This window comes from Vicugna pacos, unplaced genomic scaffold (assembly GCF_048564905.1).
Source record: "Vicugna pacos unplaced genomic scaffold, VicPac4 scaffold_66, whole genome shotgun sequence".
In the NCBI taxonomy this organism is placed as follows: domain Eukaryota; kingdom Metazoa; phylum Chordata; class Mammalia; order Artiodactyla; family Camelidae; genus Vicugna; species Vicugna pacos.
The window spans coordinates 2,349,697-2,370,910 of NW_027328747.1; the positions used below are offsets into that span (position 1 = coordinate 2,349,697).

The following is a 21,214-nucleotide window of genomic DNA, read 5'->3' on the forward strand; positions in this document are numbered from 1 at the left end:
AACTATCTGGTAAATAGTTTTTGGTGAATTTTAACTTTATTATTAGGACTTACCGTGGCAATATACAATACCTAGTTCCCCAGATAACAGCAGTGGCTTACACATGCTAAACTTGAATTTCCCTCTTACATAAAGAAGTCAAGCAATCAGCACCGCAGGGCTGGTTGGCATGAAGGCCCCAGGGTCAGAGAACCAGATGCCTGTTGCTTTCAGCCCGTCAACCTGATGGCCCAAAGTGTCTGCCTGAGGGTCAACCATCAGGCCACATTCCAGGCAGCAGACAGGAGGGAAGAAAGGTGCTTCAGTTCCCTTTTGGGATGGTTCTGTGAAGTCTCTGGTAGCTTTCCTGCTTTTATCTTGCTTTAGACAGAGGGCTGAGAGACAGCTTGCTATGAGGTAAGCTCAGCTCAGGACCGGCCATCTCCCTCGAGGGGAGGGGAGGGAGGGGGCGGGGAGGCAGCACTCATCCTACACGTGGTGTAAGGCACCACGATGAGCCGCCGGGGGCCTCCGCAGTCCGTCCGTTGCTTCGGGCTGCACTGAGCGGCTGGTAACCGTTGAGATTTTCACGTAGAGGTGCGTGTATGCTGGAACAATTGCTCGGTTCATTTAAACTAGTGGCTACCAGAGCACGTTGGAGAACACATTTGTTCTCACCTTCTAGCCAGTGACCCTCCCGCCAGGTTTCTGTCCTGCTGTTCATTTCCATGTTATTTTCCAAGACTTCCGGAGGAAATGTAAGCAGCCTGATGCTCAAATGCTTTTCTGTGTGATTCCCCCCTTGTTCATTGAAGGAACTACAAATTGCCTAGAGAACAGTGGACGAAATGCCAAACCCCCATTTTTTTAAAGGTCTGAGATTTGGTGTTAGAAAATAGAAGAAAATTCCAGAAACACCCTTAAGAAACATTATTTCTTTCAAATGTGATTTGGAACAACAAAGGACAATATATTTTATAGCACAACATTTAAGACAACTGAATTGGCAGTAAGGTCACATAATGAAATGTCCAACAAGTCTTTTTATTTCTCCTGGAAATTCCTTGGTTCTTGGTGTAAATTTTTAATAATTAATATCAGTTTTCTATTCTTTCTCTTCCTGTAGTTTTAGAGTTAACGTGAAAATAGCTTGTTGTGTCACTGAGGAAGCCTCCTGGTCAGCCTTCTAGCTCGTGTGCGTTTCGGTGGCAGGTGTGCTAAATAGTAGTTTTTAGGCACTTGAGGGATGCCCATCACACCGGCACTGCGGGAGCCTATTTCTCACCCACGACCAGGTGAGACCCTCCTTTCCTCCGCTGCCTCGCCCAGGCCACCGCATTCTGGTTCTTTCTCACCACCCATTTTCATCAGATTCAGCCCTGCACCAGCAGAGCAAGTCTTGGCTTCTCAAAGACCAGGAACTTAGTTCTAGGTTTCCTGTTAAAGGAAAGTGTATAAAATCAGGCAAATTGATATGACTTTTGAGGCCTCAGGATCTCTGCATTTAAAACAAGAACTTGAGTTACAATACTATTCTCCTCCACTTTTGAAATTCTAAAGCTCCACACAATAGTTTTTTTTAATTAGCTAAAATTTTTTCTAGAATATATTTTCCTAAGATTCACAAATATCTGTTAATTTATATTTAAAGATGTTATGTTTAAGAAATTGAATGATTATTTACTTTTAAAAAGGAATTTAAGTCAAGAAATATTTGATACTGAATGTTTACTATGAGTTCAAGTATGTAAGCTTAATTTTTGTGGTACTGTCGATAAACCACACAATGTGAGAGATGTGGGTTAAGGTTTATCTGGGGCAAAACGAGGACCAGAGCCCAGGTGACAGCATCGCCGAGAGCTCGGATGAACTGTTCTGAAGAGGAGGGGGAGCTCAGCATTATATGAGATTTCAGTGAAGGGGGCTGTGTGGTCCAGTACACGTTTAGGCAGAGGCTGCAGCTTATCGAGGAGCAGGTGTCTCTGTTAATGATTTTAGTGCTTTTCTAGGTAGGAGGAGATGCAAGAATTTGGGCTCATAAGATTTCCTGAAAATGTCTAACTATCTGAAGGCTTTTCTGCCCATTTTCCAAGAGCACAGAGCGCCCCATTCCTGATCTCCACCCTTAACTATTTTCAGAGGGTGTTGAAGGTCAGCAGCTGCAGTGGCTCATGACAATCAAATCAGAGGCAGATGACAAGTGCCAATTTTTAGTTGACAATATGTATATATTGTAGGAAAAAATGTTACTTTCCAACCCTACCCGTGTTCTAGTTTTAGTTAGAGATCAACGGATAACTGTGTTAGATGACTTAGGTCAGATGAGGGGGCGAAGGAGTCGTCTCGTGAGCCGGCCAGTGTTCTGTCAGCCTCCTTGAACACATTCAAATTTCTTTCTGTTCAAACAGCATGCATCTGATTTTGTGAAGTTTGGAGCCTGTCCTGAGCACATGGGGTCTGGAGACGGCCCTGTTCCTGTGGTCTTTGTTTATTCTGTGAATTATGGTGTGAATCTTTATGTGCCCAAGCTTCATCATAATTTCAAACTTAAAGGATTTACATATGGGAGATGGATGCCAAGTTCTGGGAATAGATCTTCAGGATAACAGCCAGGATTGGTAAAAAGTAGGGAGAATGGATACAGCCTTCAAAAAAGAAATGCAATTTTACACTTTCTGGCAGATAAATTAAAGTGCTTGTTGGGATTCTATCAGGAATGTTTAATTGGGAGACTTGCCTCCCATTTTCATGAAACAAAATAATTGTATTATTTGTTTAGTGCCTACTGTCTGGCAATGAAGTAGCCCCTTTTCATATAGTTTTATCATTTAATCTCCACAAAGAGTCCCAGGAGAACACACGTGTCACAGGTGAGGGAACCAAGATCATCCAGGGTAAGTGGCAGGAAGGAAGACCGGCTGTAGAGCTTACCCTCCTTCAGGCTGAGACAAGGACACCAAGGTTTATTGACAAGCGTGTTGCTTAAGTGGTTTATTTAATACTTTGCTTCCTTGATGAAGTGGATCTCTTGAAATTGTTTATGTCTGGCTTATCTTCCCCTGTCTCTTCTGCCTCAGGTCTTCTCCTCGTAAGTAATATGAATTCAGCCTGAACTGAGTCAGGAAAACCAGAAAATTAAAAATTAGCCCACACAAATGTCTGCTCAGTCCTTGTAATTCAGTACTTCCTAAAACTCCTAGAAATGCAAGGAAGGTGTGTTACCTCGGGGACTGAGAGCATTTGAAGAGTGAGAAATGTAGTGTGATCTGGTAAAGGCACAGGCTCTATAGACAAAGATCCGGGTTTGGATCCTGGCTCCACCAGGTACTGAAAACATGACCACCCATAGCCTCAGTTTCTTCATGTGTTAAATGGGCTGATGGAGCTCACCTACAAGTGGTCAGGTCAAAATGAGATGGTACAGTGACTCTCAGGCAGAATGCTTGGCAAATTGCTGCTTTATAATGTCTTCTTGGGTAATTCCGTTGTCCATTGGCTTGCGAATACCTCCTCATTTGGTTTAAAAAAAATAGCATGCCTTAAGAATTTTAAAAATAAAGAATGAAGATTTACTGATTAATGCTCGGTGTATTTTTATGGGTCATTTACTAAAAAAAAGCAGGAGTTCTCTAAAGAGAATTTATTCAGTGTGCCTAGAATATGATTCAGTTAAAAATGATTTTCCTTTAAATCCTTTTCAGAAATTTTCTGTGATTTTTTATTGAATAGTAGTTGAAGTTTTCTGAGGAGCTGTTACATTTTGAAAAGTTTATTCTAGTAACAATTGATACATTAAATAATTGATTCATATCCCTGGACAGCATAAAGCCCTGGTTTTCTTTTTTAATATATATAATTTTAGGGGTTAGTTCTTTGACATTTTATTGGGTAGAAGTATTTAGTATTTCCATTTTACAGGCAGAGAAGATGAGTCATACGATACTCATTATACAAGAGCAGCAGAGGCTGATTAATTTGGGCAGAGGAGGAAAAGTGTGTGGAGAAAAAATCCTTGATTCTCAAACTGGACAGATTCTGAGGTGCTGTGCAGCTGAAACGGTTTTGATTTTGCTTCTGGGTTGTCCTAGGTTTCGGCGCATGTGCCTGGAAAGGTCTCTCGGGCAAAGATGCTAATTTAAGAAGGTTGTCATTCTAAATGCTCTTAAGAGGATTAAGCAAATTCCACAGCAAATAAATGAACATGTGTGGAAGGTTTTCCACCCTCATGTAATTTCCAGAAAACAGACATGATTCACTTGTTATACCAAACACACAGGTATGTTAATGAGCCTGGCTCACATGACTGGACAGCTCGGAGGGAGCCTCATCTATTGGCGTGGGTTCCGCTGCAGGAACCGCACCTGGAGTTTTAATTAGAATTTATTTCCAGCGAGTGCTGCTCCCGCCTTTTTCTCCCCAAAGTACGGAAGCGCCCTCCTTGCCTGGCCGTTAGTGTGCAGAGCCCTGCGGCTAACACACTCCCCTGATCATCAGGAGGGTGATGGAGACAGTTTGCTTAGAAACACTTAGCTACACTCGCAGCGGGGATCATCAGTCACTTCTGTGTGTTCACGTCCACGTGCAGGGGAGAAAATCGACTTTTGCTGCCGACAAACGCTAATTGACCACCAGTTGTTTCAGAGGGACTGTAATGTTGAAAACTGGAGTCCCTTTCATTTTTATATGTTGGATGCAGACAAAGTGCACAGCGACACCCCCACTGTCAGTACACCCACCAGGGAGGGGGTCGGAATTTGGATCTGCATGTTTTAGTATTCAGATCCTGGCACTGGTCAGCTTACAGTGTTCTCGCTGGGTTTGAGAGACTGTTTCTGTAGTGATTTCTTTGGTTTCCGATGAATTTGCACATCCATCTCCTTCAGTCGAGTTCTGATGCGTTCAGATGGGAGGAGCATGTGAAATTGGGACGGGCAGAGAGGTGCAAAGAAGACTAGCCACCATCTGGTTACCTGTCATTTTTTATGGGCCAAAAAATGCTTGTCTTGTTTTCTTTTCTCCTCCATCCTCCCCTTCAGGTCAGGGAGTCGTCTTCAAGGATTTCTTCTTAAAATATAAAGTAATGATGAAGGCAGTGTGTCTCTTTGGTTGATTTCATTTGACTTGGGTTCATTGTTAAAGATTTTGCTGGTGAGGTTTTTATGAGCCCTTAAAAGCTGGAAGAGCAGCACCACCAAGGAGAGAAAGTCAGAGAAACGAGTCAGCGGCCCCTGTGAGGTCTAGGGGACGAGGGCAGGAGGTGGGGCAGAGACAGCACCGTGGCCTCCCCTGCAGCCCTGAGGCCAACGTGCGCATGTAAAGCCAGCGTCTCTTGTCGCCATGTGTTCTACCAGGACTCCCACTAAAGGAATGCGTGGAGATTTGGGGAGGCCTTACCTTTTACCCTCTTGTCAAACATCTTTAATGCTGACTGTATTTATTCAAGATGACACAGAGGTCACCTGCAGAGAGTGAGGGAGCCGTGTTTGCTTCCTGTCTTGCCCGCCCCAGGCTCACTCATCGGACACCTGATTCTTACAGGCACTGCAGTGCCCGTGGGGGGAGCTCTGCTCTGTGATTGGAGCTCTGCTCCTCGGGGAGCTGGACACGGGAGTGCTCACATTGGAGCCGGTCGCACCAGCGCTGATTCCACTCCACATGGTGAGCCCTTTGTTTAAGTAGTAGAGGTGGGATCCAGAGTCTTCCTGTGTCTATGGAGTTCTCCAGTAAAGCCAACTTGGAGGAAAGAAAGAAAATGCCTACTGTTCCATGACTGTGTCCTTAGGGTTTAAAGCTCACTGGGGAACACACGTGAGATCTCATTCAGTAAATACTCTGGGGTCTTGACTCTGACTTGTCATGAATTTGGCATTCTCATAATGTTATTTCTCTTAAAATATGTCTAAGCAATCATTTTTGTGTGATGATTATGTGTGCATAAGTGTCCTGAAGAAACTGTTGTGGATGGAATTGTGGGCATCAGTGGTACCAGAAGGGCTGCTGGCCCTGGGGGCTGCCCAAACTCCACACAATTTGTTACCAGCAGTCTTTCAGATTGCATCTTATTCCAGAGCTCACAGGGGCTCCCATCTCTCACTATGTGTCTTGAGAGAATATTTGTTCAGAGGGGAGGTGACAGGGTGCTTCCAAGTCTGGGTTCTGGGGTTCCCTGTCTAAAGGTGGCACTAGCACAAATCCTTTATTCATGGAGTAATGAAGGCCCCCAGCCTCGTGGCTAATTGGGCCTCCCTGTCCTTCTTCATGTGAGGAGCCGGAGGGCTTGGGTAAGGCCCCCAAACCTGTTTTTGGTGAGCTTTCAGCCCTATCACACCACCTGGGTTGTCCCGTTTCAGTCACATGAGTTTGATTTTTACTGGTAGCTGTGACTCCTGGACAGTGCCTGGGACTTCCAGGTTTCTGCTACAGTAGGAACACTGAAGAAGGTTCACCCTGTAAGGTGTGTTCGGGGGCCTCGGGGACAAGTAGGGACCCACGGACAGATGTCTGGATGGGTGGCGATCAGGCCCGAGTCTTAGAAGAACAGAGATTCCATTACTGTTGTAACAGTGAACTTAAGGGAGGAATTCGGGAAGGTCTGATGCAATTGAGATTAAAAATATTATCTGGTTTTTATTGTTAGCAGTAGTGGTTTTTAACCCTTAGACCCAGTGCCCGCTTTTTATAAGAAATTATTTGTAACCTTTCTTTTTTGGTGCCCGGAATTGAACATCATAGAAAGTGTAACCTAAGTATAAATATGATAAACAAATAGGTAGATGGAAAGATGGAGTACCTAAGTCCTTATATTATGGGGTATTTTATATTCTATGCTAATTAGTGACCTCTTAGGACAAAAGGCACATACAAAGGAAGTCACTGACAATAAACTATTTTTCCAAGCCTTACCTAACTGGGAAACAAGTGGCTTCAAAATGTTAAAACACCTTCCAGGCCCCGGGGAAAACTCCTTGTCAGAGTTACACTTGCTGATGGTGTCCTGTGCTAAGTGCAAGCAAATGCTGTTCGGAAGCTGCCCGGAGGCCGACTCCGGGGATTCCTTCTCCGTCGCAGCTGTGAGGGAGTCTTGCCTTTCCTGTCCACAACTACAGAGGCGATTTTAAATCTCTGAAAGCTGCCATACCAGTGTATATCACAACCCCCCAAGGTATGTTGAATAAAGTAGAAAACTTTAAGTGTCTCCTTTAGGATAGAAATAGGCTATAAAATAAATCATGATTTAAAAATTCTAGTGCCCGAATAAGTGCTACATTACACTGGCTGCATTATTATGTTAGACAACTTCATTACCGCTTTTCATACCACATATTGTAGTTAGATTTTATTTATTTTTTTTTCTTAAAAAAAAATCATATGCTGCACTCTTGTGTCAGAGGTGACGAGCAGAGAGCAAGTGTAAAACCGGGAATCGTGATGCTGCTCAGTCTAAGATCGGCTCCGTCACTGCACAGATCCTCTTAACTCATTTTACTGCACTTTTTGGAATTACATTTTCACTTGGAAAAACCCCTGTGTCAGTTAGATTTGTTAGTAAAACAATTCTTTTTCTTACCTAGAGCATCAGTGATGTTTTCAGGATGATAAAAAAAACTTGCCCATGGCATTTAAACAGTTGCTTTTTCTCGTAATTCATGGCTCACGGTCTCGTATTTGTCACAACTGGAGAACTGTGCTTTCTGTGTGCAATCTCTCACTGCTTTGGTGACGCAGGGACACGTGTCATTACGGGATGGAGTATGATAGTAGTTGTTTGCATTCTCTCCCTAAATCTGGAGTCCTGTGTTATGTTTTCTGTTAACTTAAAAAATATGAAGCTATTTACCTAAATAGCTAACATCGCACCAGTGATGCATATCAAATTGGTCCAACTAGGAATTCCAATATTAAATGAGATAGTAATTTCACAACCCACTATTCCAAAAATTTGGATTGATGGTTCAATTATACCAGGGACATTAGCTGTTTTAATTGAATCAATCATTGCTTTCTTCAATAAAATGTCCATTCCTTCTGCCCTTTTGGTTTATTGTTCTTCAGAGTTTCATTTGCTTTCTTTTCCAAATATATATGATTTTGGCCTTTGTCATTGAAAATCATTGCTGGTTTTGCTACCTCATGCTGGAAAGGAAGCCTTGTGACTGTTTTATAGTCACTGATTTCATGGTTGTATGAGTGCTTAATGCCACCTTGCAGGGGTGTGCAGAACTAATGAAGTGTGTACATAAAAGGCTTATTCTACACTGAGTGCAGGGTTAGTGTGAGCAGCCCACATCATCAGTATCATAATTAATCCATTACAATCATCCTCTGTTAATCAGTGTTATCCTTCTAACGTCTCTAGGAGAGGAAATGTAGTATTCTCAATGCAAATTTTGCCAAAATTTAGTCAATTCAACACCTTTAAAGCTTTGCTGTCAATAGGACTGTGTGCCTGGTATCCCTACTTTTGCTTCTCCTGACCCAGGACGTGGTCTCCTCGGCTGATGATCCACGAGACACTGGATTCTTGGTCCCATGGCTCTGTGTGTTCTGGGACATCTGGGGACTTCAGCACTGTTTTAGGGGCTTTGGGTCCCAACTCTTCATAGCATTGCTGAGATGAGATCTGTGGGATCACCCTGATTCTTGAGTGTAAGGTGAATTTTTTTCTAGAACCAACACAAGCCAGCATGGCTGCACTGCTTTGACCACGTGCTGGGACAGCGTGTGCTTGTCAGTTCTTGGGTTTAAATTTTTCTGTTCTAATTTCTAAAATGGGGTATATTGACAGATACACTCTATGTAAACAGAAGCTCTGTGGGGTTTTCAGCAACTTCTAAGAGTATAAGTACTCCTGAAGCAGCTAACCTTCCTCCCAAGAAGTGCGGAGCAAGCCGGCAAGTCCTGGGTGCCTGTGGCGGCCATGCTCTGCAGCCCAGGCTGCTCACTGAGGCGCAAGGAGAAAAACTTAAAAACCTACTTCCATGTTGTGTTTCACAGAATCTCAGAACTGAACATTTTAATATTTAAAGAGAGGTGATTATTTTTTAATAAATTATTTTATTTTTTTTCCTTTCTCAGTATTATTAGGTAGAATTATTACAGTTCAACTCCACATACACATATTGCGTGTAAATACATGTATAGAGTACACTGCATTTTTTAGTTTACATATATGTACTAATTATTGTTTCTAAGAACAGATTAGAGCTTTAGATTTTTAAACTTACATAGTTACCAGAGGAATAAAGCCAACTACAAAAGAATAATAAACAGAATATGGTAATCCAATCACAAAGGACAGTCAGATGTGCTTACACATATTCAAGAAATCAAAATAATAGTTAGTTCATTGGCGGTCTTATTATTATTGTTATTAAATTTAGATTCCTCATAAATGAAGTCATATGGCATTATTCTTTCTCTTTCCACCGCACTTCACTTAGAATGACAGTCTTCAGGTCCATCCATGTTGCTGCAAATGGCATCTTTTATGGCTGAGTAGTATTCCATTGTAGATATGTATCACCTCGTCTTTATCCAGTCATGTGCTGATGGACATTTGTGTTGTTTCCATGTTTCTTTTTCAATGTCCCTTCTGGCAGCAATTACTGATTTTAAATATTTTCCACCTTAAAATCCTTCCTGAAGGGTATGTGGTAACAGGAATCAAAAACAGTTAAAGCACAGGGTTGTTTGTGATGCGCCCTGGGGGCTTGGTAGGAAGGTTTGCGGAAAGGATTTCAGATTCTGATCCAACGATTCCTCCTATTGTAGCCCTGCTGACCGCCTCTCTCACTGCCTGCCCTACAATTCTGACCAGTCCCTTCTGTGAATCCCACTGTATTGTGCACAAATTTTGTCCAATTGGTGTCATCCCGTAGGGACCTTCGGTGAGGCACCTAAGCTCCTGTGTAGGTTTCTTCCATCAGCCCTTAACTTCCTTGGGAGCCGGGACTGTCTCATTGCCCCAAGGATCCCTAATGCCTAGTGAGAAGCCTGATACAGCTGGTACTTAACGAGCACATGGGTCAAATGGAAAAACGTGATCAAAGAAAAGGCTCTCGTTTTTCAGACATGCCTACTTGAGTACATAGGGTAAAATGACATCTCTTCTGGGATTTGCTGTCAAATACTTCAACAAAGGACAAGGCAAAGAACAAAGGTCTGAATAAAGGAAATACGGAAAAGTCTGTGAATTCCTTAATCTGGGTGATGGGCTTATTGTTCTATTCTTATTGATGTATACTTAAGTTATTTTATAATTTTACTACCATTAGCTGAAGAGCAAGTATTAATACGTATTAACTGAAATCCTTAGAGCTGACCAAATTTACCCCACACAAAATCCTTAATGTCCTAGTAGTCTGTCTTACAGAAATCTTTTCCCACAAAGACAAGAAAAAAGGGAGACAGATCCGTGCAGTATTTCCACGTTGTCAAGAGACCCAAGACCGACACAAAGTAAGAGATTCGAAAAAAGATAAAGAGGCTGAAATCAATGTCCTGAAAACCTAGCCAGGAATTCTAAATGGCCCAACTTAACTAACCTCAGCACTGCCGCATCAAGAAAGGGGTAAATAGCACCTAGTCGAATTTTTTTTTAAATAAATAAATAACGACCCAGTTCCTACCACAGGCAATTATGATAAGACTGAGTATAAATTCTAACACCAAATAGTGTACAAATTATAATTTCTACTTGATTCAAACTGCTTCTTCTTAAAGAAGAATCTGAATTCTTTTATTCTTAAGACATATTTGTGGCATATGACCTAGTGATAAAATTTTCAACCAGCTTGTATTCAAAAAGTTCACCAATGTGAGAGTTTATTACATCAACTATTGCTTTTTGGGAAACCCATGTGCCTTGTCACTCTCTTTCATAAGATTTCCTGTGGAAAATTCAATCCCTCATTCAGGAAAGGGCTGAACAAACGGTCTGATGGAAAATCTTCATACACTGCAACACAAGAAAATGAAAATGACTGTGAGCAGCCCGTGAAGCCGGCAGACACACACAGCGCATTGCTGTGTTCCCGCCTCGACTTTCTGTAAGCAGCAGGGAAAAGGTGCATCTCAAGAAATAGTCATAAACACTTTTCAGGACCTGAGCACACAATTTCACTTTCCGGGTTTAGTGGGCTTCCATTTAATTCTATGAGAAGTGTTTAAAACAACAGAACAACAGCTGAGATAGGGTTTAAAGTAACTTTTATGTCTTAGTGAAAATAAAGCCAGCTGATAGTTATCATTTTTAGATTATTTGATCTCACTCTCCTACTTTACCTCTCCAACCACCTCACAAAATGACGGTGAACGTCCCCTCCTGGGTCAGAAGGCTACGTAGAAAGTACCAGTCACATGGAGGTGTGCTTTGTTGTTTTATTTTTCAAAAGAAACATGTTTCATTCATGTGACTTAATAATTAAGATCAAGAAACAAACTCTATTCAATAAATATTAGCCAACACATGTCGTCATAGCTGCTCATCAGGTTTGGCCCCATGTTACACACATTTACATGAACATCTGCCATGTGCTGTCATGGGACATGGTGAGTGGGGACAGAGTCTCTGCTCTCACAGGGCACACAGCCTGGTGGGGGGCCGGTGTTCAATCATTGCCATTTTTTAATGTACTTACAAATTATGGGAAATGCTATTTAAAAAGAACAAAATGAGTCAATGAAAGAGAAAAATACAAGGACTGTATTTAGGCTGAGGGAAGACAGGGAACCTCTTTGAAGGGTTGACACTCCACTGAGACCCAAAGGACAATGCCGGTGCTGCAGGTGAAGGACAGGGACACACTGAAATAGGGCTGATATCCAGAATATACCCAAATCTCTTTAAACTCAACAAGAAGAATGAATAACCTGATTAAAAAATGAGCAAAATGCCTGAACACACACCTCATCATAGAAGGAATCTAGATGCCAAAGAACTCTATGGAAACATGCTCCACAGCATCTGTCATCAAGGGGATGCAGACTGAAACAGCGAGGTACCACTGCACAACTGTCAGAACTGCCAAAACGCAGAACACTGACAGCACCGAATGCTGGTGAGGACGTGGAGCGACAGGAATTCCCATGCATTGCTGGTGGGAATGTTAAATGGCCCAGATACTTTGGAAGACGGTCTGGCAATTTTTTACAAAACTAAACGTACTCCTACCATATGATCCGGCAACTGTGCCCCTTGGTGTTTACTCGACAAAATGGAAACTTATGTCTACACACAAATCTGCATACAGATGTTAATAGCAGCTTTATTCATAATCACCAGAGCTCAGAAGCAACTAAGCTGTTTTCAGTAGGTGGATGGATAAATAAACTGTGGTCCAGCCAGAAAATGGACTATTATTTGGTGTTAAAATGGAATGAGTTATCAAGGCATGGAAAGACATGGAGGAACCTTAAATGCATATTATTAAGTGAAAGAAGCCAATCTGGGAAGGTTCTGCAACTGTCTGATTCCAACTGTATGGTGTTCTGGGAAAGGCAAAACCACAGAGACTAAAAGATCAGTGGCTGTCAGAGGCTAGAGGGGAAGGAGCAATGAATGAGGTGCAGCACGGAGCATTTTTAGGGTCACTAAGACAGACTACTCTATATGAGGCTGTGACGGTGCATACATGTCATTGTACATCTGTCCAAACCCACAGAGTGCACACCACCAAGTGTAAATCCTAGTGTCAAGTATGGGCTCTGGGTGATGATGACGTGTCAGTGTAGGTTCGCCCATTGTCGCAAATGCACGCTCTGGTGCAGGCGTCAATAGTGAGGAGGCTGTGGGGACAAACTGCAGTTCATACACCCAATCCAGCCCCAGGCACCGCTGTGAATAAAGCTCTGCGGGTGTGTGGATTGTTCGGCCGCTCTGGCGTCTGAACAGCAGAGCTGAGCAGCTGCACCAGAGATCAGGAGGCTTGCAGACTCTGAAATACTTACTTCCAAGCCCTTGACAGAGAAAATTCTGCTCAGCCCTGTTCTACACGAATCAGAATTCACCCTGATGGGACAGGACAGCAGGGCCCAAACCAGGCATGGTTAATGTGACTGAAGCAATGTTTTAGTTCCAACACCTTTGCTGAAGTCCTGCAGGTCCAGTGACAGAATGTAGCCAGGAAGCGTCTGCAGGAGGAGTCAGTAGCAGGTCTTCCCGCCAGGCTCTGGGATGCCGGGGGCCGCGCGCTGCACGGGGGCCACCCGCCTGAAGAAGGCGGACTTGCAGTGGAAGCCGATCAACTCATAGAGCTCGGAGAGGATGCTGCACTGCTGAATTCTCTCCTCAGAACGCTGAAGCACAGGGAGAAAAGCAACAAGCATCTGAACGAAACATGTAAGTGAACAAAGACCCGGAATAAAAGTTTTCCCTTAAAACAGAGACCCGATGACACAGGAAGGAAGAGGAAGGCTGACTTCGTGCACTGACGGGACCGGATGCAGAAACGCAGGGAAGCAGCGCAGTGCAGATGCTCCAGACCCCTCCGGGCCCCACCTCTCTGCGTTCAGCCTGTCCTTTTACTAGAAAGGCCTGTATTCCCTGAAACAGAGGAATCTGATAACCACACATGAGAAACAGAGAAGGGAAAGAGGAAAAGGAAGGGAAAGTAAAGGAACAACAGTTCATCTAGACCCTAGGGTTTGGACGGGACTTTCACCAAACACACAACTTCTCAAAGCACAGAGCACACAGTGAGAGGCTGACAGAGTGACTGCGACTTCTGCTCCTTAAGCAGCAGCTACCTGCCAGCACACGCTGCGCCCCTTACTGAATCATTACAATCATCTCAGAAACGATTATTACCCCGGCTCACAGGCAAGGACATCTGAAACTCGGGGAGGAATTATTATCATCCTGGAAAAAGTCCCCTGACCCAGAAGTGTCAGAGCCTCCAGTAGAACCTGGACTAAAATGCTCCGGTTCACCACAGGCCCTGAGGCTCAGGCTGAGGCCATGTCAGGTCTGCACGGGCCCAGAGCATGAGTCTGTGCGACAGGGAATGCTCCCACTTGAAGTGCCAGGCCAAGACACTCAAGAACCTATGAAATGGAACCAAATCCCCAAACTAATTTCCAACCGACTGCCCTGTCCGGGAGGACTGCTCGGCACATCTGCGCTGTCACCTGTGCACAGGCTGAGCAAGGGGCCCAGAGAGTGGCATGACGTCCCAGTGGAAGTGGCTTGGAGACCACTTCAACACAGGAGAGACTCTCCCGGATTCCAACGTTAACTCTCCATTCCATTTCCAACTGGAAAGTAAGTTTAGACTTGTTTTCCTCTCCTAGAAACAAAGAGAGTGGTAACATCAGCAGGAAACTCAAGACAGAGGAAGTCTCCTGGCCATCTGGAAGGATAGGCCCGGGAGGGAACAGAGACAGGGATCAGAAAGACCCGATTTCCAGTCCAAAGTCTGCACGTCACTCGATTTGACAGTTACCGTATTAATACAGGTGATAAAATCTAATTATGATTCTTGGGAAAACTAAATGAAATAACGTATGCCACTAGCATAGGTCTAAAATCCTCCATGAGTATTCCAGAAATGGACGTGATCGTGGTTAGTTACTGTCTGCCAAGTCTTGGGTGCTAAGACCACATCAGCCAGCCAGAGATGTGACGGAGAATGCCTCACCAGCCAGCAGCCTTCTCCAACTTGGAAACTCATAGTATCTGAAGAACAGGCAGTGGTGGATGCTTTGGGACACTCTGGAGGTAGCACTCCAGTGATGACATTAAAAAGCTGTGGAGAATTTAGAGGACCATGCAGTTCAAATACAGAATACACATTCCATGTCTACCCACATTGATCTCTAGCTATGATGATTCAGAGAGGAAATACATATTCAAACTTACAACAATTTCCCACATAAGTGCATCAAAACTATTTGGAAAGAATGTAACTTTCTTTAGATCACAAAGCGGGGATTACAAGGTTTGTTCTAAGAGCCCTACTTGTAAAACATCTGCTAACATAACTGGGTCCACTATCAGTCATCAACATTCGAAGAGAAGGATGGAAAAGAACAAAGCCAAGCTAATATACTCCAGTCTTTTGTTGGGTTACGATGTCACAGAGGAGATGGACAAGTCGTCAAGGAGCCACTCTGCCGTGATCACGGAGCCGGGGAACGGGATGGGCGGCAAGATGTATGACGCAGCTGCAGCTGTGCCCACGCTTCTAGGCAGGTACCCAAAGTCACCTCGACAAGGTGTCAAACGCTTGTGCCCACGTCATCATCACCTGACATGTATTAAAGAGAAATGAAAACCTATAAACGGCCAATACCCTTGGTGGGTACACTGTCCAAAGAGCAATGTCACAGTTTGACAACTGACCATCTCAGTTCCCTGGGATTCATTCTTGGAGAACCTTAAAAACCACTCCTCTGTCCTCAAGAAGTGCTGCCTACTTGCCCTATATTTGGCTCAGGGATACAGCACGTTCACGTGGTCTTTAATGTCTGCACAGCTTTGACTGTCTTTCTCCAGGTTCACTTGTCCATTCTGAAGAGGCCTGAGTTAAGTCCATCCTCTGTAAGATCAATTCCCTCCAGTGACAAGTCATCGAGCCTGCAATTAAAAGCCAACTGAACAGGACTGTCCTCAGCTAAAAAGTTCACCCACCCTTCACTGCTTTCTTAATCTCCTCTCCTGGCTAATTGCAACAGACTAACACCTCCCTCCACCCAGCTCCCCAACTATGACAAACAGAAAGTAAGGTCCATCAAAGAGGAGACAACTCCATAGTCACCTCTGAATTCCTAGCATATAGTAATGACAATAAATAGAACTATGATTATGGCTTCTTTCCTTTAAAAGCTTTCTGGTTATTTAAATGAGACCTTGGAAGAGAGGTGTTTGGGTCCAGTATCTTGATCCAGAAGACTCTGGAGGTCTTTTTTGGAATGGCTGTTCACTGATTCATTCAAAACACAACTTCTCATTCCTGGAGAAGCTGTGATTTTCGGCCAGGAGTTTGTGGTCACTCTCATGCCAGAACAGCTTTAAACTAAATCCTTACCTTGGATTTGTTATTTTCCCCTGTTCCAAAAAAAATTGACTTTCCTTATTTTCTTGCCTTGAGGAATGTTTTTTTTTCTTTCTTTCTAATTCACCCTTTAGTAAAGCAGGCTTCTCAGGATGTGCTTGGCCTTACATAGGAACAGCCATCCAACTCCCAGTGTCAGAGGCCTGGGGCTCACCTCCGACCCTCATGTCAGGGCAAGTGAAACTCAGTTCAGGAGCCAACCAGCACCCCGGGGATTCTAAGGCTCGTGTATCTCCGAGAATTTCTGCTTTCTGGTTTGTCTTGGCTTCTGAGGATTTCCCCTCACTTTCTTGACAATTAGCTGTGCAGCATGAAAGATGAGGAAGGAAGGTTTTATTTCTTAATCAGCATTTTAAGGAACTTGTGTAATGAAGGTTTTCACAAGTTTCTAGAATCCTCCATTGCCAAGACAGAAAACACACTAGATATTTTCTAAATTTAGGAATCATGTGCATTTTTTCTTTGCTTTAGTTTTCTTAACTGCTAACAGACATTTTTTAATTAAAAAAAATATGGCCGCTAATAGGATAGAACATTGAAGGGGCAAACAAAATTAAAGGGCAAAGACAGAAAAATGATAAGTACTCTACAAAGTTAATAGAATACATACACTATGGATCAGATCAGCAATTCTCAGCAACAGCTAATTGAAACATGACCATGAGGTAAAACTTCTCTCCTGTCAGGAGATGGCCAACAGAAAATTGAATTAAAACAACAAATTAAAATTCTAAGTCTGGCGAGGTATAGAAGGCTACCAGCTACATGTGTCTTCTTCTGGAAAGGAGGGAGGCTCACCAGCCCTTTACTGTGGGGCCTGAGCCCAGGGGAGGGCGGTGAAGTGAGCTCTGTAAGTACCCAATTAGCAAAGTGAGTGATGAATAAAGAGACGTGAGCTTTAATGACAGAGATGATACTACTATTCACTTGTCCTGTAAAGTATGTCTTCACGTTCAGTGATCAATACCTCGGCGTCCTGAGGGATTGAGATTATAGGAAAATGCACAGCCCGGGCCCAGACCTCCTCTTTGAGCTCGTGACACTGCACTTAGATGTCTCAAGGGCACCTCCAACTCTACCTGCACAGAGCTGACTTCACGGATCTCCTCCCATAGCCGTCCTGCCCAGGAACCCTGGTCGGGAGGGGAAGGTCTCACTGCCTCTTCCAGCTCAGGTCCATCACTCACAGATGGGCCTGGACCCCTTCTTCAGGGCCCAGATTTCCTCAGTCACTGAGTCCCACCACCCACACCTGTCCTACCAGGTACTCACTGGCACTCACTCAGCACTGACTCTGTGCTGGGGTCCATGCTGCACACTGTGCACATGTTATCTCACTCAATCTCCACAGCAGTCCTAGGAAGTGGGTACATCACTGCTTCAATTGATTAGATAAATTGTTTCACTTCCTTGAGTGCATCGTTCAAAGTGACACGGCTACCGAGCCAAAAACCTGGGACTGAAAACCACTTGAAAACTGAACACTGCTACACCTCGCAGCCACCCTACTCTGACTCATCACATCACCTCCTGCCGAGCCTACTAAATGTTTGCAAGCATTTTACAAGCACAAAAGTGATCTACGAGAGCACCCCACTCCCCTACTTAAAATCTGTCAATGACGGTCCACTGCCCTTAAGGGAAAGCCCCACCGCGCCTGAGCACAGCCCAATGGCCCGGCGTCCTCGTTCCCTGAGCGGCCGCGCTGCCTCACCCACCACGCAGCTCTACACGTGCCGTGTCCAGGACAAGGATGCTGACTCCGTACAACCTGGGGCTCTTCTCACTCGAACAATGATCACCCTCTTCAATACTGACTCTCAGAAAAATGTTTTCTCTGGATGAATCAATATCTTTTTCCTTACAACTTCCAGTCATTGATAATGAGCTTCCGCCAAAAGAGAGAAGAACTATTCCTCAGTCTCCTTATCTGAAAAGTGGGAATAACAAGGAAATATGTGAGGTTTTAAGAGAAATAATATTCATGTGAGGCTGAGTGACAATTCCCAACATACACTAAGCACTCAATATGTGCTTACTTAATATTAATAAGAATAGATTCCATTCCAGCAAACTTAAATCAATGTTTTATGGCTTTGTCCAACAGACTACAGACAAACTGTTGGACGAACCCCTTTGAGCAGATCAGCACAAGCGTCCTGGGAGAGGTAAGCGCTGGCTCCAGTTTCAGGGGCAGCCAACCAGCACTACGGGGCGGGGGCAGTTTGCTCAAACTCTTACATGTTGCTTGAGCATTTAGTTGTCGTTATTGAATAAAGACAGGTGTTCTTTAGTCAAAGCTCCTGAAACATAAATCTTCAAAGATTGATGCAAATTAGGTTTCAAGTACAACATTCTCCCTAGGAATTATTTGAAAATCATAGTCTTAGCTCCTCTGCACATCAAAAGGGCATGTTCTTAATGTATCTGACTATATACACTGAAAGGATTGTTTAAAAGAAATTTAGATGAAGCCATCCTAAATAAGCTCTCAGTATTATCTGCACAAAGCCCCACCCAAGGGTCTCATTTCTCACTTCCATGTAGGTGTTCAGGTTGCTTAACCTGGGTCTTGCTTTCTTATAACACGGGTGAGGGAATAGTTGTGGATAGATTTATGTAGCAAATATATACCTAGTGTATTTGCTGTGTAGGAATCCTAGAAATAAACAAATTGATATATAGTCCCACCCTTAAGAACCTCAGTCTTTCCATTTACAACAGCATTAAAAATAAAATGGGAGACACATTTAACAAAAATTTACAAGGTTTGTACGTTGAAAATTTTGAAGTCTCACCGAAAAAAATTTTAAAAGATCTACATATATGGAAGACATCCCATGTTCGAGGAATGGTAGACAATATTGTTAAAAATATTAAGACTCCCCAAAGTGATCTACAAATTCAATGGAATCCCTATCAAAATTCCAGCTGTCTTCTTTGCAAAAACTGATCCCAAAATTCATATGGAAGTGCAAGGGACCAAGGTCAGCCAAAACAATCTGGAAAAAGAAGAGCAAAGTTGGAGGACTCACTTTAAATGTTACTACAAATCTATAGTACTCAAGTCATTATGGTACTGGCATAAGTTTGGATACGTAAATCTATGAGACACAATAAAAACTCCAGGGGGGGAAACTTACATTTACAGTCAGTTTTCCACAAGAGTGCCAACAACACACCATTGAAAGAATAGTCTATTCAACAGATGGAGCAGGGTCACCTGGGTATTTGCAGGCAAAAGAAAGAATCTGGAATCTTGAACCCCTATTGTATACAACAAATAAAAATTAATTCAAAATGGATCACAGAGAGAAACGTAAAATCTAAACCTATAAACTTTCTAAAAGAAGACATAGTATAAATCTTTGTGGTCCTAGGATAGGCTATGCTTTCCTAGATATAATACCAACAGCAGAAGTGATAAAAAAAAAAAAACACAGATAAACTGGACTTCATGAAATTTAAAACCATTTGTTACAAAGGACATCATCAAGAAAATGAAATGAAAGGGGAAGGGGGTAGCTCAAGTGATAGAGTGCATGCTTGGTAAAAAAAAATGAATAAATCTAATTACCTCCCCTATAAAGAAATTGTTTTAATGTTTAAAAAAAGTAATATGAAACGACAATCTGCAGACTAGGAGAAAAATTTTGCAAGCATATATCTAATAAGAGACTAGTATCCAGGATATAAAACAAATGCTTACAACTGAACAATACAAAGAAAATCGACCCAATTTTTAAATTTGCCAAGGATTTAAATAGATACACAATTGGCCAATAAGCATATGAAAAGATGCTCAGCATCACTAGCCAAATCGAAATCAAAATGAGATCTCATCTTACACCCACTAGGATGTTTATAATCAAAACATGGGCAATAACAAGTGTCCGACAGGAGGCAGGGAAATGGGAACCCTCATATGCAGCCAGTAGAAAGAGACAACGGTGCAGCTTCTTTGGAAAAGTCTGGTGTTTCCTCAAAAGGCTAGAGTTATCATATGGCTCAGCAATTCCACTCCTACATATAGTGTCATCCCTCAGTGTCCTCGGGGGGTTGGATTCAGGAACCCACCACCCTGGATCCCATAATCCAAGGATGTTCGAGTCCCTTTACAATCAGCCATCTGGATCCATGAAGTGGAATCTACAGATATGGTGGGCCAACTTTACAGCCAACAGAATGAAAACATATTCTCACAAAAACTTGCACATCAATATTCATAGCAGTATCATTCAGAGTAGCCAAAAGTTACAAACAATATCCATCCATCAATGAATGGATAAAGAAGATGATCAAGAATAGTCCCACAAACTTTTGGTCATTGAATCTTTGACAAAGGAGCTGAGAAAATACAATGGAGTAAAGATAGCCTCTTCAGCAAATGGTGTAGGGAAAACTGGACAGCTGCATATAAATCAATGAAGTTAGACTACTCCCTCACAGCATACACAAAAATAAACTCAAAATGCCTTAAAGATTTAAACATGTAGGCAAGACACTTTAAACCTCTTAGAAGAAAACAGGCAAAACATCTGACATACATCTCAGCAATATTCTCCTAGAGCAGTCTACACAAGCAATAGAAATACAAGCAAAAATATATGTGGGATCTAATTAAACTTACAAGTTTTGCACAGCAAAGGAAACAGTAAGCAAAATAAAAAGACAACCTATGGAATGGGAGAAAATATTTGCAATGAATGAGACTGACAAGGGCTTAATTCCCAGAATATATAAACAGCTTTTACACTTGATAAGAAAGAAAAACAAACCATTCAATCCAAAAATGGGCAGAAGATCTAAACAAACCTTTCTCCAATGAAAACATACAAATGGCCAATAGGCACATGAAAAAATGCCCAATATCACTATCAGAGAAATGCAAATCAAAACTACAATCAAGTATCACCTCACACAAGTCAGAATAGCCATCATTCAGAAGTTCACAAACAATAAATGCTGGAGAGGCTGTGAAGAATATGGAACCCTCTACACTGTGCTGGGAATGCAGTTTGGTGGAGCCATTGTGGAAAATAGTATGGAGATTCCCCAAAAGACAAAAAATTGACTTCCATATGACACAGCAATCCCACTCCTGGGCATATATCCAGAGGGAACCCTAATTCAAAAAGACACCTGCACGCCAATGTTCACAGCAGCACTATTTACAATAGCCA

General features: G+C 42.8%; 1 pseudogene; it reads right to left on the reverse strand.

Moving 5' to 3' along the window:
• Positions 1–17,834: 17,834 nt before the first annotated feature.
• Positions 17,835–21,214, reverse strand: part of LOC140694622 (melanocortin-2 receptor accessory protein 2-like) — a 72,163-nt pseudogene continuing 68,783 nt past the window's right edge.